Source organism: Mauremys reevesii, linkage group 3, assembly GCF_016161935.1.
Source record: "Mauremys reevesii isolate NIE-2019 linkage group 3, ASM1616193v1, whole genome shotgun sequence".
Taxonomy (NCBI): Eukaryota; Metazoa; Chordata; order Testudines; family Geoemydidae; genus Mauremys; species Mauremys reevesii.
Genome location: NC_052625.1, coordinates 137,850,128 through 137,875,130, shown reverse-complemented (window position 1 = coordinate 137,875,130; position 25,003 = coordinate 137,850,128). Strand labels below are relative to the sequence as shown.

General features: G+C 41.2%; 1 long non-coding RNA gene across 1 annotated transcript; it reads left to right on the top strand.

The window, feature by feature from the left end:
* Positions 1-8,342: 8,342 nt before the first annotated feature.
* On the top strand, positions 8,343-23,343 carry LOC120402249. The gene is made up of 4 exons (XR_005597079.1): positions 8,343-8,566; positions 20,382-20,454; positions 22,601-22,683; positions 23,036-23,343. It is a non-coding gene; the product is annotated as an uncharacterized LOC120402249 (long non-coding RNA).
* Positions 23,344-25,003: the final 1,660 nt, after the last annotated feature.

The window sequence follows — 25,003 nt, the reverse complement described above, 5'->3', positions numbered from 1 at the left end:
AATTCATGCATTGCCAAAACCTCAATTCCACCCTTCCTGCTAGCCTATTTTAATGATTGCATGTAAAGTGGCAAAGGGGACAATGCAGCTTACACACAGCTTGGCCCACAGAGCAGAAGTATAGGGGCTTATCTATTAGAGGCATGCACTTTGGTGCACCGTGTTGCACGCTAATGGGCCAGTGAAGACCCTGCCAGTGTATATTACATTATATGCACTAGGGAACTTTTATTTCATACGGGTAGTGTCTACATGAGTGAGTTAGTGTGTGACATGTTTATGTGCTTTAGAAATCACATCCCTCTACCATGCATTGCTGCTCCATGTAAACAAATTTAATTGCTGATATAAGTGGATGGTGCAATGCAATTAGGTTAATTGGTCCTATTGCAATGGTGATTTGAACTATTGACTTATGTGGGGTCATAAGCACAGCTAGGTGCAGAATCTGGCCCTGCTCTGACAGTATTTGAGTTAATTTTTGTCTAGGATACATGGAAGTCAGGGATTCCCACTGAAGTATTGAAGACCAGTGAGTGTGCCTGCAAGGGAAGAATCTGGGCCTCTATTTATCAAATTCTTTACCTCCTCACTTTTAAGGATAATTTTTTCCCATCAAATATATGTAGAGTTTTTTGCAGACAATTCCTCTTGAAGTCAATGGGGACTGTGCACCCATAGCTGAGGACAGGACTGAACCTATTTTCAATTACCCTTTTGCTCATAAACTTTGTAACTGGGAAGGTCTGTGTGATTGCAGGGAGTAGCAATGGTTTGTGAAGAGGATGACAGTGACAATTTTTCACTCTGCCATGTTTGCTAATCCATGTCATTTCTAACAATAATCTAATTTCAAATATAGAAAATAGTTTCTTCTTATGAGTCTTGGATTTATTTATGATTCAGGTACTCTGGCAGTGATCCATTTGTCAGAGAGGCCTATTCTCTAGTGCTTGCCTTTTCTTCAGAGAAACAAGAGATTAGATTGGTCCCAATGGGAGCATGGAGTTTTAACATGTGGAATTAAAAAACATCCTGCATCAAACTGGTACAGCATCCTGGAGACAGTTTGGGGCATGATCATTGTCCCATATAAAACATGCCCACTCCCATTTCAGCATTTAGAGCCAAATCTTGAGCCCATTGACTACACTGGCATAGGAGGCCCTTTATGCATTTGAACTTCATCTTAAATTCTATAACCCTACACACCAGATGGGCTGTGTACTGGCCAGAGCCGTGGCAGGGAGCTGTGGAGCTGCTCTTTGGATCAGCGGCCTTCATGGTCCTTCACACAGCCACCTCACCGAATAGAAGACCTGATAATTCATAGTTCATCTGTTCCCACCTCTGTGCGGTATGTGGAGAATCTCCTTGGAGCAGGGCCCCACATTGGCAGGGATGCACCATCCCAAAAGTCCCCCCAAGTCCTTCCATGCTTTGTGCAACAAACTACATTAGTTCTGCTGACAGTGCCAGGGGACATTCTGAGTTTGCAAAGGTAGTGGCAAAATTTGCACCTAAAGCCTTAAATGAGGTTTGATACACAGAGCCTTGTGTGGGTCAGATTTTATCTTCCGTTAGATTACTCATATTGTGGTGGCTTGGTACTGGAATGAATTTCACTCTGACTGAACAGTCATTTCGGACACAAAAGTACATTACTAAGGCTTTAACCCCTTTAAAAAAGAACTAGAATGACCAAATCGTCCGCTGGTGTAAATCCAATGCAAAGGAACTATGTAGATTTACACCAGCTGTGGAGGTGACATAGACATTGCCGTCTTTCAAAGAAGCAAAAATGAAGAAAGAGTTAAATTCTCCCTGTAGGCGCTCCCTTAAATGAATTTAAATAACATAAGGGCGGAAAAGCATGCAGGCAGACGATTAAGCCTGGATAAATCAACTGAGCTTTTTAGTGTTCTACATGCTTGTCACTGTTTAGGTGCTGCTGGTATAATGGATGATGTCAATTCACTCGCATCAAGAGCTTTTATTTCTCTCTCAACCCTTTATGTACCTGTACATATACAGACAATCCAAGCTGGCTCTGCTCTAACATCATGAGAAAGCTGTAAAAGCAAGTGCCATTGACAATCCAGCTTCTTTCTGCACCTTGCTGGGAGTGTGAGACTGCAAACTCAGCACGGGAGTCATTTGCTGTGAAAGTCAAGTTGCTTTTGAGTGCTGCAAAAAGCAGTTTGGGGGCCATAAAGGCCTCGAAGACTATCTTACCTATATCCTCCATGCACCAATATGCTCTAGCTTGATAAGAAATCCTGTTAGAAACCAACCCTATCAACAAACAAACCTTCAATGTCCTTCAGGTTAAGTTTGTACTGCTATAAAACAGCGATTGATTCTTGTAAAAGGTATTGCTGGAGGATGTAATGGATGTAAGCATGTTCTAGCTGATGTTTAGGATCTGGGAGATTAACTGACTGCTCCTGGTGTGTTTCCTATGAATTACAGCTCCAGAATCCTACAAAAGAGGAAAATGTATGGCTGAAGCTGCAATTTTCTACTGCATACACTGATGGTATCTATAGCATAGTGATGTAATTAACTAAACTTGAATAGATGAGCTAAAAAATTAAAATATTGGACCTCAAAAGAATCACAGAACATAACAGATTAAATTGTACTTAAAATATCGAGAGTCAGCTAATGAACATATAGTCCTAGCTGAAAAGATGATAGAGCAGCCATTATTTTCACGTATCTCAAGATGGATTTTTCAAGCACCCTTTGTCACTAGTAAACCACACAGCAAAGTCTCTGGGCCAAATTCACTGCTGGTGGTAACAAAAAAAAAAAGTCTATTGAAGTCCAAATGTGGCCCTCCATTACTAAAATTTCCTAGTGGAAGGGAAGGTTTGACACTGGGGATCAAATTCAATCAAGTGTCGTTTAGAGTAAAGTGGATGAAACTCCGTTATAAGTCTTTTGGGTCAAATTAAGCAATAAAGTTGTGGCTGTGTTCAGTCCCAGTGGCTTGTGGGCCTCCGAAATTCCACACGGAATAGGAGAATCACATCAGCACAAGGTATTTTCAACCCTCATTCCTCTGAGGGGCCCATAGCTGGCTAACAGCCCCAGATGTGAGAGGTGTTGGTAGGGAGAGGACATGGTCTGGAGTGATGCAGCAAATCTTCCAAACAACTTCCACTCTGGGGCTCTTGTGAAGCCTGAGCCACAAGTTAAATCGGTCATCAGTGTAGTTGCAGCCCCAGGCAAATGAAGAAGTGCAAATGCCACCCAAACTACTCTCTATTTGTGAATGTCCACAAAGGTTCAGCTGCCCTTCTTTCAGCATAGATTAATCATGCCCCAAGTACAAACTGGGGGACAAAAGTAAGAAGTAAGTGTGGAAAATGAGTAATTTACATGCTAGGGAGTTGGGGAAGGAATTAGAAGCAGACACAGCAAACAGGAGGGTGTAAGTTAACATGGAACAAAGTAGAGCTGGATTTAGGGGCAGATCACCCAGGTGACCATCTGGGGTGCCAGGCTTGGGGTAGTGCCAGACTCAGTGTGTTGTTTTTGTTGTTAGCGACAAAAGGGAAAATAGAGTGTTTGAAGTAACGTTCTAGATCAGGGATTGGCAACCTTTGGCACGCGGCCCATCAGGGAAATCCTCTAGCGGGCTGGGACGGTTTGTTTACTTGCAGCGTTCACAGGTTCGGCTGATCGCAGCTCCCACTGGCTGTGGTTCGCCATTCCAGCTGTGATATTGTGAATCCTGACTTATTGTGTAATTGTAAAAGTGTACTTGTGTTTTAAGATTTGAAGAGTGTAAGTAGTGGCTAATAAAGGACATATTTAATGAGATGCCAGAGATATCTATTGAACCCCTATCTACGCAACAATATAAAATAATACTGTTATTTCTTTTGCCATGCTTAACATGTAATGTTTGATGACTTGTTATACCAATATAATAAAAACCAGCAGGATCTTATTAAGAGGGATAAGGCAAAGATGCCACATTTATTGTAAATATAATAATAAAGCAAAAGATAAAAGCAAACAACGTTGTTACCTATTTCTATTACTACTTATTTCTTATACACACACACACACACACACATATATATATATATATATATATTCATTCACACAATCATTCATTCAGGTTCTGTATAGGTATTATAGTTACCAGCCCAGAAGATGCTCATGCCAAGTTACTGGCCAGGTATCTTGGTCATGAGGATGGAGCCGAGTCTGTGTCAGATGCACCTGATGCTCCTGGAGGCTGGCAGCAGAACCATAGACTCAAAGTCCTCAGTCTTTAGAGCTCATTCTTATAGGAATTAATTCCTATGTTAGTCTATGGGAACCGTTTCATCCTGCTGTTGCTGGCTTAATCAGCAGATGGCACATTCCTGGTGGCTCCACACTGTTTAAAGTGGCACATTCCTTCCAGGTGTTTGGGGTGGATCCCAGTTTACCCTCTGGGGGTTGTCTGGTGGTCCACTTGACACATTCTTCGGCCGATGGATCCTTTTTAGGCTGGCACCTCCCTAACCATTTACGTACATCAAACATTCATCAACATACATTCCATATCTTAACCATATTTTAATTTACTGTCTCCACCACTTTTGGGGTGTGTGTTAATTCCTATGAGATTCCCGGCCCTGTAATCACAGAGGGTGGGAGTCTGTTTGTTTACATTGTATCAATTACAGCTTAAGGCTAGCATAGTGTTTACTTCAAGGACAAAGTCAGTTAACTTGTTTGTAAGTTTTACATAGTAATAGAGTATCTTTCACAGGACAGATACAATCAGTGTTTTCTGCAGACAGGAGCTTACAAGTTTTAACATAAGAATTTTTGTACTTGGTGAACCTGGGGGGTCACTGTTACTTGGGGGAATCACTGTTAGTACCTTCTTTAATATCTCTACAGACTTTCTAAGACTGTGGAACATAGACTTTTTCTCTCCCTAATGCAGTCTGTCCCCCCCCCCCCCCGTATCAAACAAAAGCCTTCGGGAGCTCAGTATAGGAAGCTCAGTATAGTTGTAGCAAGGGGCAAATATGATGGGAAAATATCTGAAACAGAACAACATAGAGTAGGATTTAGGTAGTAGCAATCATCCCAGTGCAGAAGAAATTGAGTGAAGCATAAATTATGAAAGTCCTATTACTAAGGAATTTGCAGATTTACCTGAAGATAAGGAATGGAAATGTGAGAAAAGAAAAGCCCACTTCATCTTTAGCCCACGAAAGCTTATGCTCAAATAAATTTGTTAGTCTCTAAGGTGCCACAGGTACCCCCCATTCTTTTTGGTTACTAGGGCAAAGATGAGGTGATAGGAAGCTCAGAAGACAAATTCAAGGGAGAGGTTTTTTGCTCGCTCTTTGACACTGCTCGAGTGTGCATTGAAGAAAGGTTCAGACAAATTACGCATGACAAAAAGACCTTTTTTTTGGTATGACCTTAGTAAACTGCTGGCAGACAGGTAAACAATCTTGAACAATTGTACTGATGCTGACACATGGGAAATGTTTGGACACGTGTCAATGATAAAGACTTCTATGTAGAATTGGACAACGTCCATCATGTTTTGCCACACTCTTCACTCCGAGTTCTCCAGTTCATTCATGATGCAGAGCTGAAAGAAACTTTTCCTAATGTGTAGATTGCTTTGAAGATTCTGCTCATGCTGCTGGTCACTGTTGAGAGTGGTGAGCGCAGCTTTTCAAAGCTCAGGCTCATTAAAACCTATCTTCAATTGATGATGGCTGACAAGAGACTGACATCATGTGCTATTTTATTGCTTGAAAATGCCACTGGACAGTCTTTGGAGATCTCTGACCTGAGGCACCAACTTCCTGAGTTCCTGGGGGGTGCTCAACCCCCGCTTTGCCCCAGGCCTGCCCCCCACTGCACCCCTTTTCCCAAGCCCCCACCCTGCCTCTTCCTGCCCCCATTCCGCCCCCGCCTCTTCCTGCCCTGTTCCGCCCCTTCCCCCCACCTCTTCCTGACTCTTATTCTCCCCCTCGCCCCCCCAGCACCTCTTGCATGCCGCTGAACAGCTGATCACCAGCAGGTGGGAGGCACTGGAGGGAGGGAGAGGAGCTGATCAGCAGGGCCCACCAGAGGGCAGGAGAGCTGGGGGGTATGGGGAGGAGCTGATCCATGGGGCTGCCAGTGGGTGCTGAGCACCCACTATTTTTTTCCGTGAGTGCTCCACGGCTGGAGCACCCACGGAGTTGGCGCCTATGTCTCTGATGCTGTGCTTCAGTTCGCGAGGGAAGAGGCAAGAAAAGCGACCTTTAGAACTAAAGGACAAAGGTTAACCTACTGTAACACTATTTATCAATATTTAATACTGGTCCACCCAATATTGGTGCACAGTTCAATTTCTTGATGTTAGTACATTTCAATTATTCTTAAAATTAAGAAGTTTCTATACGCTTAGAGGAAATTAATTTTTTTATTTGTTTATATATGGCATGAATAAATACAGATTTACAGATCAGAATGTGCAAATTTATCATCTTATATGACAGAGATAAATCATGCATAAAAGTTGTGAAATGGGCAACAAATGCAATAAAAAATAAGGTATTCAAAAGTTTAACAAATGGAGGCGGGCACCAAAGACGCAACTCACCTGAGGCACCATTTGGTCTAGGGCCAGCCCTGATCCAGAGTATTTGCTACACTTATATTACAAGCCAAAGCACTGTTACTATTTATTGAGCACTATATAAACAAAAGAGGAAGATACAATCCCTATCAGAACATAAATATTTCTACAAAAAATTAATATAAAAATATACCTATAGATATACCAGGCTGACGATTCCATTTCAGGATGAAATACAACACTATGGATACCAGATAGACACCCCTCTCTTCATTCTCATTCCCTCTTAAAATGGGTCCTGAAGTCAATCTACTATCAGTATCTCTTTTGTACTTAGGCTCAGATCCTCAAAGGCATTTAGGCGCCTAACTCCCTGACCTAAATACTCTTGAGGATCTGGGCCTATTGTATTAATTTAGATGGACTATAAAGCCCAAAGAGTCAAGGGTATTCACATGACACTGTCCCTGTCCAACATTAAACAGTTATATATAAGGTTCAGTACACAGAGGCCTCAGCCTGCTTAGTACCATAGCGAATACCTCAGTACATTTTTTTATTTTTTTTTATTAAAGATACAAAACAAGAAGGAAACGTTAAAGCATTTGAAATGTACAACGTCTAAGGCTTTTATTCTAACATCATCCCTTCTTTCCCTTCCCCTTAGTCACAGGGAGTCTTTAGAACGAAACCCCGCCTTGCTTGACAGTCTCTTAGAGGGTAATAACTGTCCTTTTTGGGAAAAAGAGAAAAAATTAGTTGAGCTAGATTGGAGCTGCTGCTGTTAAAGTCCAATCCCATTTCCTAGAAGACAAGACAAACACAAAAGGGTGAAGAAAATAATAGCAAAGATAGAAAATGCAGCTTCTGTTTCTGGTGTTGACACACACAACCTCACTGCTGGAAAAACACAGGCACAGAACACAGACTTATCAGCGTCTCAGAGATGTGGCTAACTCATACCCGCATCGGGATGTTTAGAACACTGCATATAGCTGCCTCTTTCTACCTGGTGACAGGCCTAGAGCAATGTTGCAAAATATATAGTTGTGGCAAGTTAAGCCAGGCTCTTTATTGGGAAGGGGAAAAGAGACAAAAAGGAAAGAGAAGAAAAAGGTAAAGAAGGAAAAGGACATAGGGGAGGAGGAGGTTGAGGGGGGTATGCCAAAGTCTCACATCCAGGTGATCTGGATTTAGCCATAGCTGGTGGAGGTGGAGGTGTAGTCATCTGGCTCCCACTCTCTGGCACGGTCTGGTCAGGACATTTCTCAGGATGAAGAAGGTCTGGGGTGCCAGGAGATAAAGGGGGTGATAGTCAAGATGGCAAAAGTCGCACCTTTCCTTTTTTTCACTCAGCCAGTGTCACAGCAGCCAGCTTCCTCCCCACTCCAGTCTCTTTTGGAGACCCCCAAAAGGGTGGAATAGACCATCCCTTTATTATTTTCTTAACCAATTAGGCTTAATTTCCAACACCAATTTTGGTTGATTGATTTCCAGTCCCACATTTCTCTTGTTTACCTGGCATGATCTTATCACAGTCCTTAGATTATATCAGCAGGCCTTGTCAATTTGGCTAATTCGGTCTGTTTCCCTTTTTCACCCCTTCCTATCAACATTTATTGTAATATGTGATTAGAACATTTTCTATTCACTTACCCACAGTTGAGCTCACTATTAGGGTGATAACTGGGCCTACAAATTTACAATAGGCCTTAGGTACTAATCAGTGTGAAGACTGAAAGGCTGAGCAGATCTGCAGGCCAGAAAGGATCATTATATCTGGTAGGGTTACTCCTCCTGAGGTCCTTTCCCAGAAGAGAAGCAGCTGACTGCCACACATCCAACATGTAACCCAATGGGGAGTTTGATCCTGGCTCCTGGAGATGGAGGTGGCTGGCTATACCAATCCCCAGAAACTGATCTAGCCTAATGTGAAGAAAAGCCATGGAACTTAAACTCAGTGAGGTAAGCAGAGTGGAAGTGGGTTGGGATGAGGTGGTCCCCTGGGAGGAGGGGGAGAAGCAGAGGAAATGGTTCAGGCTGTTTAATAAAAGGCAGGAGGCCTTTTCCCCCATTGCCCTGCATTTTACTTTATACTCTCCAAGGATGACATTCACACACTGTTCTGATTGTCATTGCACAAGGTACAGGGCAAGAGAGAATCACACCACTGGTGAAATGATCGGAAGATAGTTGCACAGGGCAGAGAGAGTCAGTGCATAAAGTTCGGAGACATTATTGTGGCCTGAGCAAAATGTGAAGTAAACGGGTGGGAGGCTGGTCTTGAAGGATTTTTCATTTTCTGGAGTGAGGGATGGAATTGGTCTGGAAATGACTTTTTCCTTGTTTGTTTTGGACGTCAGAAGGGAAGTGATTGGTTGCTGTGGAGAAGGAATTTAATGCATGCAAACCTGAAAACTAATTAAAAATTAGGAAATGTCATGACTGTTAATGCAGCTATTAATACAACTGTAATGCTGTAGTATTCAAATGAGCTTTGGCTCTGTAAAGTGACTGTACAAATGCATTTGTGGGATTCTAAGCTTATTGTCTCTCTCCAACTCCAAATGTGCACTGTTTGCAAGTGAAAAGTTGTTTTTCCAACTCCCAGGGCTACAAACTCTTCCTGGGATCTGAGAGTCAAATTGGATTCTTTCCTTCTCACATATCATCAACTGTAATAAAAGTTCTGCAAGCCAAATTTGGCCCTCACTGCCACATGTGCAACACCAATGCATTTAGATTATGTCTTTATTAACAGCAATGAATTTTCACAGGTGTAACTGGCCAAATTTAGTAAGCAATGATGTTGATGAGCAGGAAGGAATAGAATCCAGCTGCCTCGGTCTTACCTATGTTGTCCCTGCAGGAGTAAGAAGAGTGAATGTTCCATTTCAGCAGAATCAGTTATTTTTCTTCCTAAAGTGATCTGATATGACTCCATATGCAGGCCTAGTCTGTAATTTGACTTTTTAGATATGTAATTCCAATGGGTACGGCTCCAGCCACCATTTTCTACAAAAATATAAAAATTTGAACAGCTTCAAAAGACACATTTGTTTTGAAAAACACTTTACAAATATACGTTTTCTAGTGCTCTGTATGTGATGTATGTAGCCATGAACACAGAGTTAGAGCTGGGCAAAATTTTGCAGTTCAAACTTCTCTGAAAAATGCAGATTTTGGGGCAAATGAAACATTTCGTGAACTTGTGTTGAATTTGCAAAATTTGAGGGAGAAAACATTGGGGAAAAAAATCAAAGTTTGGAATTATTTTGTTCAAAATGACTGCTTTGAATTTTACTTCAATTTTGTTTTTAAAAAGATTTTAAAAATTCAAAAATGAAACAGCATTTAATTTCAATCTGAAATTGCTGGTTTGCCAAAAAATTCAAAAATATATGGTTTAGGTCAGTCCTAAACCATCTCACCCCCTTATGTTTTGTTCAGCCAGTTCAACTGAAATAGGTTATTCACACAACTCTACATATAACACCTTTGTCTTCTGTGTACTGCACCTTTCAGTTATGAAAAACTATGCCTGTGTGCAGTGTTGGCAGCCATTTTGTTCTCTGTGCTGCTGAAGCCTAGACAGAGGAGGCACATACTGTGCTCCCCCCATGGGTGCTTGACTTTTGTTCTTTCTTGCTATAATTTATCTTAAAGTAAAATTAATTCATAGTGAAAGTCTGTTTGTGAAAGGAAAAACATAACACTATGCAATGGACTTACCTGTTAGACTAGGGCAACTAATAATAATTCTATTTAGTTCTGATACTGCAATATTATATTTTATTCCGGTATTTTGGATTAAATGAGTTTGTTATGCCCAGTTTCCATTGAAATGATTTTTGCTTTAGCCTTATTTTTTTCTTTTAAAACTGAATTTATGAATAAAACATCTTGTGTTCAAATAACAGTCTGGTGTTGAGCTTCTGAGAATTCACAGCAAAAAAACAACAGATCAATCAACATGTTTCCTCTAATTTTGAAATTTCACCTGATGTTTTATGGAGTGAAACGTGGCAAGTGGTTTAACACTTAAATCGGTTTATCTGTAAAAGTGGCCGTGGGAGCCAGATAAATGTTTTTGAATTGGCCTAATATAATTCCTAGCTTCTGTGTTACTGGTATGGAAATTATTTTGAACAGAAATGACTTTCGTTGGCCCAACAGTTTTTCAATATTATATATTGTTGGCAGGAGTAGTTACAAATATATCTGTTGTAACTTGCAATGCCAAATATGACTCAAAGGAAAATGCAGCATTATGAGAACATAGTAAAATAATCTCAATCAGCAACTCAAACAGTTATGACATCAAAAACTTGCAATGCACAGAATCAAAAAACAGAACAGATTGTGGCTATTAACTTCCCCCCTCCTCCCACCCCCATTCCCTGAGAGCTGGGAAAATGAGATTCTGGCATCTATTAATAGATCCTGTGAGAGGCTGAGGGCTCTCAACGCCCATTGACTTTAAAAGGCATTGTAGCATTCAGGTTCACATCCTCAAAGGTATTTAGGCATCTAACAACAGCAGGGGCAGCTCCAGGCCCCAGCACGCTAAGCGTGTGCTTGGGGCGGCATGCCGTGAGGGGCGCTCTGCCGGTCACCGGGAGGGTGGCAGACGGCTCCGGTGGACCTCCCGCAGGCGTCCCTGTGGAGGGTCCGCTGGTCCCGCGGCTTCGGTGGAGCATCCGCAGTCATGCCTGCAGGAGGTCCTCTGGAGCCGCGGGACCGGCGACCGGCAGAGCGCCCCCTGCGGCATGCCGCCGTGCTTGGGGCGGCGAAATGGCTAGAGCCGCCCCTGAACAACAGTTAGGTGTAACTCCCTTTGATTTCACTGGGGTTCTCGACCTTAGCATTTTACAGGAGGAAATTCTCCATTAGTTGTATAGAAGCAAATCCTACTGTGACCCTGCCCTGCCCACACATGTATGGGTAGTGCAGGTCCCACATCTAATGGCTATGCTGTACAGAAAACTCAGGATTTCAGAAGGCTGCACAGGGAGTGTATACCAAATACATGACATAAAGCTCATCTTTGTGGCAACTCCCTGCATGGTCATGTGTGGAGTGTGTTGGAGCAAGAAGGGTGCAACACCAATGGATCCTAGGTGTGGCTCCACTGGCCAGTGTTCATGTAGACAATGAAAGGAAGATCCTGACCCAAAATATTTAGCCTTGTGCTGGCTTCTATCTGGGTCAAGACCACTCGAATCACCCTATTGTTGCTTTTTATTTAATTTAATTTTCTCTTTCCCTCCCCCCCAACCCTCTAAGCTTACACCTACAGTACAAGCTAGGGGTGTAATTCCCCTGCTCGGGTACACATACTTGTGCTAACTCATTGATCTAGCATGAGCCATGGAGTCACGGCTGAGCCATGCCAAGTATCCCACCAGTTTCAGGCAGGTTTGTACTCAGCCCAGTTCAGTCATGCCTCCATTGCTGCTATTTGTGCTATTGCAGCAATGCTGCTATTTATACTCACTCCAGCTCAATGACAGCTAATGCAAGTTTGTGTACATGAGCAGGGGCATTACACCCTGAGCTTGTTGTGTAGACGTAGCCTATGTGGAACTTTGTTCATTCTGCAAACAGGGTCTGGTGCCAATCCTACCTGCCCAGTAGCAACTGCCTCTAATATAAAACTCTTCTTCATAATGCACACGTTACATAAAATAGATTCGTCATGTATTGCCATTTACATCACATCTCTCAATGTTATCTCCATCAAAAGGAAGAGCTACTATATGCATTTTAAGTAGCTGTAAATGGGATTTTTCTCTACATACCATTTCTCTAAAAAGATTAATCCATGCAGATTAGGGCATGTTGTGAATATTCAAGCCTCACTCAGAAAGCACTTTGACTTACTCCCTTTAAGCAAATGCTCTTTAAAAACAGAAAAGAGATTCCAGGAAATTAGAGAACAAAATATCTTGCGCTTCTCAGGCCAACACCACAGATCACTGATGGAGTAACAGGCTACCAGAACTGTATAGCTGCTGCTAACCAACAGATAAACTGAGCCTGACCAGCACAACAGCTAACCACCAGACGAACCTGCCTTAAACCAACACGGCAGTTCTGTTTCTAGATGAAGCCACATTAAACATGCACAGCTGCAAGCATGCACAAGTTGCACCAAAAAGAGACACATGGCTGAAGCTACACTAAACAATGAAACCAGTTATCCTCACAGGGTGAGTCACTGCACCCATACAGCCACACTGTTTAAAGCTGTTCCCAGATTCATATGCAGTGTTGCCCTCAGCCATGGCTGTACCTGTGCATTTACAGATGCTTTGAGGTAATATGTGCTCAGATTACAGTAGAAAGTCCATTAGAAATGCCTTAACTAACCAAATAGAAGTTCATTTGAACTCCAGCTTCCATGCACACATTTCCAAATTCATTAACCCTTTGCGTGTTGTTGTTATGTATTATTTGTCCTACCGTAGCACCAGGAAACCCTAGTCATGGACCAGGACCCTATTGTGTTCGGCGTTGTATAAGCATAGAAGAAGACAGTCCCTGCACCAAACAGCTTACAATCTAAGTATAATACAATAAACAACAAGTGGTAACATGGTCAAAGTGATGGGCTAGGAAAATGATCTTTGCAGAAGCATTCTAAGTGGATATGAGTGGGGGCAAGATTGCATTTGTCAAGGCCAGAGAGAAGGATGTTGTAGTAACAAAGATGTGAGGGCTTGGACTAGAATTTTAGCTGTGTGCAGATGGATAGGACAGGCTGCATCTGAGAGATATTATGAAGAACTGGCATGATTTTGGTATAGCCTGGTTGTGAGGACACTAGGGACAGGTCCAAGTTGAAGATAATCCTGGAATACAAGTCTCGTGCAAGCAAACATCTAACAGAACCCTTTATTGTACAAATAAGTACCCAAGCCTTTCCTGAAAACTATGAAATCCAAGTGCCTCTAAAATCTGTCTGACATGAAAAATACCTGTTTATACTTACCTATATTCTGCTTAGTTAAAACAAAAATCAATATTCTATTACAGTAAAGAGCAGCTTTTGGCTTCTGGGACATAAAAACAGGGATATACAATGATGAAAACAAATTAAGCACTGTGCATTTCTTCCAACAGTTTTTTTCCCCTTTTACTACTGTATGATAAACAATATTATACAGCAGGGTAGAACACCCTTATTTGCCTTGTCTGCTCTTGCAGAGCTACACTGTGTGGAAATGTCATGGAACCCCCGCAGTGACTTGATCCATAAAGATACTACCCTCTCCTGCTTCAAACCCCTCCTTAAAACTCACCTCTGCAATGTGAACAATAAATCAGCCAATCAGTGATGACTAGATTGAAGGGTGGATGGAGATGTGATGTTATTTAATTATAATAAATGAATAAGCATGGAACACTTTACATATTTGATATTTAAAGCTGTTTGGAAAATGTAATTTCAACGTGTTGACAACATTTTTTTCATTATGACTCATGAAATTTTGTGATGATTTTACATAAGAATGGCCTACTGGGTCAGACCATTGGTGCATCTAGCTCAGTATCCTGTCTTCCAACAGTGGCCAATGCCAGGTGCCGCAGAGGGAATGAACAGAACAGCTAATCATCATGTGATTCATCCCCTGTCGCCATTCCCAACTTCTAACAATCTTATCTATCTTAGGTACTAATATGCATAAGTGTAGGAACTAGGGATTCAGGGGATGCTGCAGCACCCCCAGCCCATGCCTAGGGTCCCAGCTGCCAGCCCCATGCCCAGGGCTCTGCTCCCAGCCCCTAGACCCATGCCAGGGGCTCTGCTCTTGGCCCCTGACCCATGTTTTATATTTATTTTATTTTTATAATTGGAGATATACCAATCTCCTAGAACTGGAAGGGACCTTGAAAGGTCATTGAGTCCAGCCCCCTGCCTTCACTAGCAGGACCAATTTTTTTGCCCCAGATCCCTAAGTGGCCTCCTCAAGGATTGAACTCACAACCCTGTATTTAGCAGGCCAATGCTCAAACCACTGAGCTATCCCTCCCCCGGGCTCCTGGATGCCAGCCACATGCTGTGAGTCCTGGCGACCCCTGGCCCCAGCGATCGTCCTGGCCCCACAGTCCTGGATCCCAGCACTACGCCCAGGGCTCCGCTCCTGGCCCCATGTCCGGGGTCCCAGCTGCCAGCCCCGCATCTTGGGTCCCAGTTGCTGGTCCCACACTCACCTGCAGCTGTGGCCCCAACTTGGCCCCCTTACCTTGTCCATGTCCCCACTCCCAGAGACACAGTTCTGGGAGGCGGAGAGGCATGGACCGGGGTAAAGGGGGGTGGTGAGGTAAAAAGTTTGGGGAACACTGCTTTACAGTTTCTTTAGCTGGCTTTCCGCACCTCCACTATAAAAAGTGTTCCAGTGCCACTGCTAATATGGGCCCCATCACTGTCTTATTTGAATACCTCATGATCTTTAACATATTTATCCTCCCCTCAAGCTGTGAGGTAGGGTAGTACTATCATCCCCATTTTACAAGTGGAGAACGGAGGCACAGAGAGTAAGGCCCTGATTTGTAATGATATTTAGGTGGTGCTCTGCAAGGCTCAAGTGACTTACACAGCTTAGTCCCATTTTCAAAAGTCACTTAGATCACAAAAGAAGTTCATGGTAGAGCAAGGACTTGAACCCACATCTCCTAAGTTCCAGACTAGCACCTGAGCCACTGGTGCAGCCTTCCTCTCCTTGGCTGAGTGTTCCAATCAGAACATTTCATCAAATTTTTCTGTTAGGAAATTTTGATGAAACCATGCTGTCTGACAGCTAGTGATCAATTCTAAGCAGGGCCGGCACTTCCATTAGGCGACCCTAGGCAGTCACCTAGGGCGCCAGGATTCGGGGAGTGGCATTTTGTGCGCTCCCCACGGGGTGCACGGGAGCTTCCGGTTTCGCTTCCGTTGCGCCGCCGAAGAAGGATCTTCTGCCGACGTGCCACGGAAAACAGCGGCAGGCAATTGAGCAGCTCAATGACTGCTGCTGTCGCCTGCGGCATTTCGGCAGAGGGTCCTTCTTCCGTGGTGCGATGGGAGTGGAACCGGAAGCTCCCGCGCACCCCGTGGGGAGCGCACAAAATGCCACCCCCCGAATTCTGCCTAGGGCGCCAGAAAGTCTGTCACCACTCCTGATTCTAAGTGTACCTTTCTTCTCCTGCTGTTGGATAGATGTCTACCTAGATCTGTATATGGCTCTTATTACCATAATGTCTCAGCACCTCACAATCATTTATCTTCACAACATCCTTTGAAGTAGGAAAGCATTATCTGCATTTTACAGACTGGGTAGATTAAGTTACTTGACCAAACTCATGTAGGATATTGGTGGCTCAGCCAAGAATGGAAACCGGGTCTCTTGAGTTGCAATCCAGTGCCCCATCCACTGGACCCTCCTTCCTAGCCCTTGTCTTTTTAAGATGTTGAAATTTGGTATGGATAGTAGTGCTCATGGAAAGTGCCTTCAAGTATTGCAGTGAGATTTATTTTGGTTTGAGTGAGTTGTAACCCTTTAAATATTGCATAGGAGGCATATGCAGTACAATTTTGTAAGTAGATTTTTTTCACCAAGCTCATAAATTGCACAGCTAAGAAATGCTGTGCTATGTATACATGCTTGATTAACTTAGTTGTGCAGTGAAAATAGTACTGCAGATATAAAAGGATTAATGAAAGTTGTTGCAAACTTTGGAAAGTTTGCAAGAAGAAGCCTTTGGAGTTCTAAGTAGGCACGGTACAAAGAAACTCTTCTATTATGAAGATTCTAAAGGTATGCCTACATTAGAAATGCTACAGCTGTAGCACCGCATCCAGGGTATAGACACTTACTATAGTGACAGAAGGGATTCTTGCATCACTGGAGTAAATCTACCTCTGAGATGAAGCTAAATCGATGAAAGAATTCTTCCATAGACCTAACAGTGTCTGCATCTGGGCTTGGGTTGGTTTAATTACATTGCACAAGGCATGAAACTTTTCACAGCCCTGAGTGATGTAGTTACACCAACCTAACTTTATGCTGTAGATCAGCCCTAAGGGTTCTCAGGAGAGAAGCTGTGGATTTCTGAAGGGAGTAGGCATGTGAGTAAATGCCCACCAATGTGAGCAAGGGGTTCATAGTCTGGCCCTGTGCTTGGCAGGGGAGGCACTCTGCCAAAAATGCATTTTGGTGACCTCTATCCAATTAATTCCAATACATTGTTGAAGCTACAGAAGCTATTGCCTTTTTTGTTGCAAGCCAGCAGAACTTTGAAATCTAAGAGAATGACTTTCTTTGTGTTTTAAAAATATTCCCCCCCTACCCCTTTTCTTTAAAAAACAAACAACATCTAGGAAACTTCACACAAAGATTATTTTTAAAGTATCATTAAGGTTGCGCAGTTAAGCACTCAGTCTGGAATTGCCATAGATAAGATTGTTCATTCAATTCTTTCATGTGTGTATGAATGAAAATACTGTTAATGACATAGCACATTTTTTTTCAAACATGCTATAATATGTATTTCTCTCTTAAACCTTGGATGTGCCCGCAACATTGGATAGCACAGTGTATGCATGAAAGTAATGTTTATGAAAAATAAACAGTAAGCCATACATTACTGAATATTAAGTATACAACATGGAATTACAGTGAACATTTGCTGGCTTATATAGGCAATCTGAATTCACCGCAAAAGCACCACTTCTGCAAATACGTGCATGCTTAGCTTTGAGTATGTGGGCAATCCATCAGCTTCAACTAGGAATGTTTAAGGGCACAAAAGTAAGCATGTGCTTAACTGCTGTGCTGAACTGGGGTCATAGGCAGAGCAGGAGCGATGCCTATAGTTAATGTTGCCTACCGCTTTTCATTCTAATCCCCCTGTTTTATATAGGTGTGTGTTACCCCCTTTTGGATCTGAGTGACTAATCAAAGTTCAGGGGTCTGTGTGCACTCCAGTTGGGAGTAGGAATTGGTGGTAGCCAGGTATTTCTCTGATTCAGTCTTGTTTACAAGGCATGTACAGAGTCCTGTGTCTCTTAACACAGAAGGAACCAAGAAACTGCTCTGTTTTGTTCTTAGCTTACTGGCCCCCACACCCCTTTAACTAGTACCAGACCCAAAAGCTTTCTCCCTAACTTTTGCCAGGGTCACACTCTGCTTACAGGCTCCTGCTTGACTGTGTTTGCCTTGTTTGCTCTGCCTCTCCCTCTATGCTTGTCTGTGACTTCAGTAGGGAAGCTGGATCTAGTTGTTACAGCACGGGATGGATGATGGATATAGGCTCTGTTTCAGTATCTGTGTTTGTCTGACACTCCCACATGCATCTACTCAAAACAATACTCAGCCCAAAGCTCCTAGGGGTATTCACACACAACTTTTGTCTCAGGTGGGGCTTATGCTAATGGTTAGGTTAATTGAAGGGAGAGTTCATACCTTTCAACCTCAATGGGATTTAACCCAACCCCCAACATGCATATCAGTTTTCAGATTATAAAGCCAAACTGGACAATACTCTTTCATCCAATAAAGAATACAATAGGTCCTGCCATTACTGATATGATGAACAACTACACTTCTTAAATCAAAAAGCTCTTTGCCTCTTCACCCCCATATTGACCTTTAGGCCATTTTTAATTGCCTATGTGTCTTATTAAAGATGATTGACAATGGTGGTGAACCTCTGATATAATCAGCATTTTAATTTTGTTTTCACCAAATGCATTTAATGGAATCTTTTGCTTTTAAAAGGTTTTGTGAAACCTCAATACACTGCATCGTTATGTTAATAACAATGCAAAGTTAAGCAAGGCCAATTCTGTATTCAGAATCTAAGTAGCATAATACTTAATGGCTTTTAAGAGTTGACATTTCATAGGTCTGCAGGGACACAGATGAACTACTCATCTTCATTTGTGAAATTCTGCTGGTTAGTTTACTGTTACTCTGCATTAACATTTGGTACTATTTGAAGACTTCCTCAAAGGATTTCATAGGAGAAAGATCCTTTCTAATAGGATGCACGTATAACTCATTTCCTCCCTCTCCATCCCCCCCAAGCTGCAGCACATATGGGTTGTTTATAAGCCATGAAAGGTACATACCAAAGCACATAGGCAGCAGAAAAGTAATGAGCAAAAATTCAGAGTCCCTAATTGGGTAAAATCAAGTGTTTCCAATATCACCAAGTAATTATTCCAGTACTATACATTAAACCAAGTCTTCTGAGAGTTCTTTCTTGTAGCAGCTGCTGAATGAGCAATACCACATTGATAAATTTTTCACAAGAGAATTTGATAAATAAAAGAATGTTCAGAGCATATGTAAAGTTTGAATTCTGCACACTGTTTTACAATCAATGTAATATATTTAATATTTCATGGGTCCAAGAGGAGTGTAGTGTTCATTAAGGAAATACAGATGGTCTTCAGATAGCTAACAAGATTTCACCTTTATCTCACATCTTCCTGCTGTGACATGTAAGAGAAAAAAACCCAGTAACAATGAACTCCCTGTGGCTGAAATTGAATGTTAATTTCTGACAAAATATCATAAATTCTGAATTGGTGTTACTAATCTAACTCCACTGAGTTTAATGGTGTTGATCAGTTTACACCATTTCTGAATTTGGTCCACTTCTGTCCAATGGAGTCTTGCTTTAAGGAAAGACTATTTCCTCAGGGCTAGATTGTGTATTTACCAGTAGTCCTGACTAACGGGCAACATGCATTTGTACTGCCCCAGGAGCACTCAGAGAATCAGAATTCAATCCCTTGCTATCAAGAGAAGTAATCTGCTTCACCTTTACCTGACATGGATAACTTCCCATTCTACAGCAGCTCAGCTGCCCTGGCTAGCACACTGGAGGACATATGGTGTCAATGTTCTACCTTCTTCCTGCCCTCTTCTCACCTACCTGTGTCCATTTTTCCCCCTGAGCAGCAAGTCACAAGCTGACACAAAGTCTGCATTCAGTATATGAAAATTATCAGCCATTTGCAGAAAACAGTGCACAGTAAGAAGTATGTCCTAGTGGTCTGATCTATCATCTACCCCGGAAAAAACTCACTCTGGTGGGAGTTTTTCTTGAGTAAGGGCCCATGGTACAAGAGTATCTGGTGAATGGTATGGATAAGAACTGAAGGGGGAAAAAATCAGATCTTTAGCTGTCTGTCATTCAACATCAAATCTGGCAGGGTTAGACATTCTTTTTAGATATTCTTAAACCAGGGCTCTGCATGTGCTCCCAATGTCTATTAGTTTACACTAAATCATTCTAGTGTATGTCATTGCTGTGGTTACAACATGTGTGGTGTTTGTGTACATATGCACCCATGGATTGCACAACACCTCTGCTAAAATGAAAGTCCCACTCTGAGGAAAATGCCTCAATGGTTATTCAGGATTTCCTATAAATCTAAAAGCTATGCAAGACTAACACTCAAATTATACCTTTGGATGTGTGCGTCTGCACCCACTACTATAGAGATTTTAGTGGTATTACTTTTTTTCATATCCTATCCCCATTAAAGCCACTTTGAGGAGCTGGGCCTAAGGTATTTAGGCACTTAACTCCCATTGATGTCAATGGGATTCAGGTGCCAAAATACCTTTGAGTAGCTGGGCCTTAGTTACCAGGAGTTCAGGGGGAGCCAGAAAAAAAACTTTTAAAACAACTTAAAATACTTTTCAATACCTAAGTAGATACACACTTGCTTCTTAGTGACAATAAAACATATTTCTTTCCCCATAATTCTCTCTTTATACAGGAGTTCAGAGGAGATGGTAACAGTAGTCTCCTCTGACCTTGAAATCTATGAATATCCATTAATGCACAAACAGGTATGTGACTTTACTTCGTTATATTGTTAAATGTAACTAATAAAAACTGTTACATTTTTAGATATAGAAATGCTATTTTTGATTATTTTCCGGTTTCCCATCTGAGTTCGTCACATTTTGACTTTGGCCAACCAAAGAACTTGGATTTGATGGTAGATGGATATGAAACATAGAACTAATTAAAATTTTAAAAACTCTAAAACCTTTCCAAATGGCTTTTTTTCCCTGTAAGGTTGTGGCGTATCAAAGCACATGATGGCAAGGTGTGATATAAATGTTTTATACATGCATCTGACGAAGTGGGTATTCACCCACGAAAGCTCATGCTCCCTAACGTCTGTTAGTCTATAAGGGGCCACAAGACTCTTTGCTGCTTTTACAAATGTTTTATTGGCACTCACTTGAGATGACCTACATCAGTGTCTTGTGACTTTCTTCCTCTTGAGTAATATAGCCTTTCCAAACTGAGGTCAATAAAACATGTATGCTTCATCACCACTATTTATTCTTCCTACAGAATATGTTCTAATCTACATGTAATAAAATAGAATTCTATGCAACATCTCTTCACTTGTAGCTATGTAAAACCGGTGATGGTGGTAAAACTTGTTCTTTTCTCACCAAGCAACGGAAGATATTTTGTCTTGTTACAAAGGGCTTAAAGCCAGCACTGTCATCCAAGATCTGGTGTTTTAAAGTGAACCTGTCATGAATTTTAAATGTGGCTCAAATGAAATTATTCTCTGTGCTGCCTGCTTATGAAGAGCTCAGCTAGCAAAAATACTTAGCCCTGTTGAGCACAGCTTAAACGTTTTGTCGGCCATTTGTCTTCTCATTCAAAATACACTGACAGCTTGTTAAGCTCTCTACTGAAACAAATTATAAAATCTTAAAAGTCCTGTCAACCTTTACAGCTGAGTCCAAACAAAGCAGAGAGAGGTCATGCACAGTACACAAAAGGTATTTGTTAATCCTTTGTTTTGCAGGAGCCAGGACTTTCTGATGTGATCCATTTGTTATTTTGCATTAGTACTAACTTAAAGTTAATAAGTCCCACTTTAATAAGTCCCACTCATTAAAGCTGGGCAGGCAATATAATATTAATGTGATTACTACATATGATAATTACTGCAAGGTTACCAGTAATAAGTTAATAAGTTAATAAGTCCCAGAGTGGGACTTTTGTGTACTGTGCATGACCTCTAACAGCTTTGTCTTTCTGGAATGCAATCAACACAGCATGTATTCCAAAAATGTCAATACATTTGTTATGGAAAAAAGCTGGGCAGGCAATATAATACTCTTGTGATTATTACATATGATAATTACTGCAAGGTTACCAGTAATAAGTTAATAAGTTAATAAGGTTTGTTGCTCCTTTACAGAGACAAAAGCACAGGTTATTACTTTAACTGGAGTTAATTACTTCAATTCAAACATAGCACTGGGTTGGTTTAGATTAACAGTACAATGTTTATTAACAAAAAAGAGGTTTTGAGTGAGTTCAAGTACAAGGGATAAAGACCAAATAGTTACAAGCAAATAAAAGTAAAATACACATTCTAATGACTAAGACCTAAATTAAAAAGCTGCAGGCAGGTGTGTTGTGCCCATTAGCATAAACAGACTATATCTACATAGTATTTATTACCTTTTCCTGTAATTTACTACAGCAATATTGAGTTAAATACAAATACATTCAAATCACATTTAGGATTTTGACCTCAACAACCCAGCACCAGGAGATTTAAGCTTAGAGCTGCCACTATGAGCCAAATTTAGAGTACGTGTAAATCTAACATATTACCCTTTTTGTATTAATGTCACACCACATGTGTTACAACACTTTATCAGCCATTAGAATAAGGATCTCTCATATTGCTGATGTGTGGCTAGATAGATAGCTGGCAGAAGGATGTGGTTTAGAAGTCTGAGATCTGACCTCAGTTGTTGCCAAGGATGAGATTGCTAAAAGTGTATTCTGTAGAAAAAATAAATCACAAGCATTTTGCAAAAATGTGCTAGCCCCACATTCTCCTTCTAAGTTAAAGAGAGAGACATTTATTATTTGATAGTCACGGATGCCTCCAACAAAGGTTCCATGAAATGCTTCCCACTTGTTTTAAGATTTCTGTTGTGTTTACAGGTGTTCAGTACTGTTTGTTAGACTTTTATGAAGACTGCTGCCAACATAGTCAACAGGATAGACGAGTTTTGACTAAAATTATGGTATGTATCAGCATACACAGGAGACAGTGCGAGTGTTAATTATTCTAAATTTAACAGTGTTTTTCAAAAACTAAAAGAGGAAACAGTGACCTTCTTGCTACCAATTGTTTAGTTCACGCCATACACAGCACATGATTTGCAGCGACCAAACTAAACATTGACTTAGAAAACTCAACTTTAAAAGGTTACAGCCATTTTAGCATTCACCCAAAGAGAGTTCAACAGCTTAGAGTCTGGCAAATTTGCCGGGGTAGAATACAGTAAAATTCTACATCATGGCTGCCACTTGTGCCTGCTATTGACTAACTGGCAATATGTTGGAAAGGGCTTACAAGTTACTTTCAATCTGTAGGGGAAGATGGAACCTTATAGCAAGATGGGATGGTTTCAGAAATGAAGAAACACAAACGAAATTGATGAATTCTACTTCCTGAATGATGCTCTAAAAATATTCACAGACAGTATTGAAGCTCTGGAGTAAAACTCATTCACAGTAACTTCCTTTTTGGAACTGATGTCCAATCTAGATAAACAGAAAAATCCATTTTACACATTTTGTTTACTTTCACTGATACACTTCAATCTGGTGTTCACAACATAAGCATAAAATTTTTAATTTATTCTGCATTCTAGTTTATCAGTAAATTTAAAAGTATTTATGAAACAGATATGACACCAATGAAAATAGTGTGCACAAGAAACTGTCTCTTATTGGCAAAAGAGTGTTCTTTTGAAGCATTTACAGAAGCTGTTGAAACATGCAAAATTGATGAAGTTGTTGACATGAACGTGTTATATAAAGAATTTTGTGCAATCAAAAGACGTCATTTTATCTCCTGAATTTCAAGACTACACAAGTATTGAGAGAAGTACCTCACAATTTTTCAAGGTGATAAATCCAAGTGGAAGTGGAAACTTCAAGAATTTGAAAAAATAGCTTCTTACATACTTTCCATTTCATATAGCAATGCACACAATGAAAGTGATTTCATTAATGAAGTCCACATGGTGAGATGAAAGAAATCATTTGGAAGTGGACACAGTGAAAAATGAACTACAAATTTTGAAGATGCCAAATGCAAGGATGTGTTTCCAGAATTCATCATCAACAAGAAGCTGTCAGGGATAAAAATATAACACATAGACAATAAGTTATGGTTTACATTTAAAACTTCATAGCAAGCATACATAATTTTCTCATTTTTAGAAGCAGTCAGAAGGACTGGTCCCCTTTTTTCAGTTACTTGTGATGGCCATTCGGGCTGTACAGACTAACGTTATGGCACTACAAATAGCTGTGCAGATGGTGCAGTTCAGGTTCTGAAGCCCAGGGCATGGGGTGAGGTTCAGAGCCCAAGCTCCAGCCTGAACTGGAACAGCTACATGGCTATATTTAGTGCCATAGCACAAGCCCAAGTCTGTAGAGCCGGGCCTTGAGACTTGCTGGCATGGGGTCTTTTTTGTTGTGTAGATGTACCCTAAGAGAACTAGGAACTCTGCTGGTCAGGGCTAGTTTGGAGGCCTTCTTAAAGGGGTATTATTTATCTGTTTATTTGGTTTTAGCCTCCCCTTTCTTGGAACCTGTACAGACTCATTATATGACTGTGTGAAAGTCAGCTAAATTCTCCGCATCTACAAAAAATGGGAGTAGTGATAGTTGTTTGTAAAGTGCTTTGAAGACTAAAAATATGTCTCCAAGTGACTCCTCCTGCAACTGTGTGAAAGAAACTTAAATTCTCTGCTGTAGCCCTTCTATCTGTAAAGTGGTACTTTCTTCACAAGGGTGTTACAGTAGTTATTTGTAAAGGTGCTTTGAAGATAACAGTGCTAAGTAATGTTATTAGATTACTAAGTGTGGGCATATTACTATGCAAACAGGAACACAGGGATTGGTAACAAAATTACCATGAATTTCTCAACAGATTGGTATAGAGGGGACTGTTGTAATTTAATGTTATTTCTTTGTTTAAATATAACAAGACAACCAATTGAAAGTACAGATTGTGGGTCACAAGCTCTCTTTTGTTATAAAAAAAGTTAGGAAATGGCTATGCTCCACAAAATTATTATAATAAGGAGTTTCCATAAGTTAACATGCTCCATGTCATTGTTGGGTGTACTTAGAAATGTAACAAACATAAGAATGGCCATACTGGGTCAGACCAAAGGTGGCCAATGCCAGGTGCCCCAGAGTGAATGAACAGAACAAGTAATCATCAAGTGATCCATCCCATATTGCCCATTCCCAGCTTCTGGCAAAACCAAGGCTAGGGACACTTTCCCTGCCCATCCTGGCTAACAGCCATTGATGTACCTATCC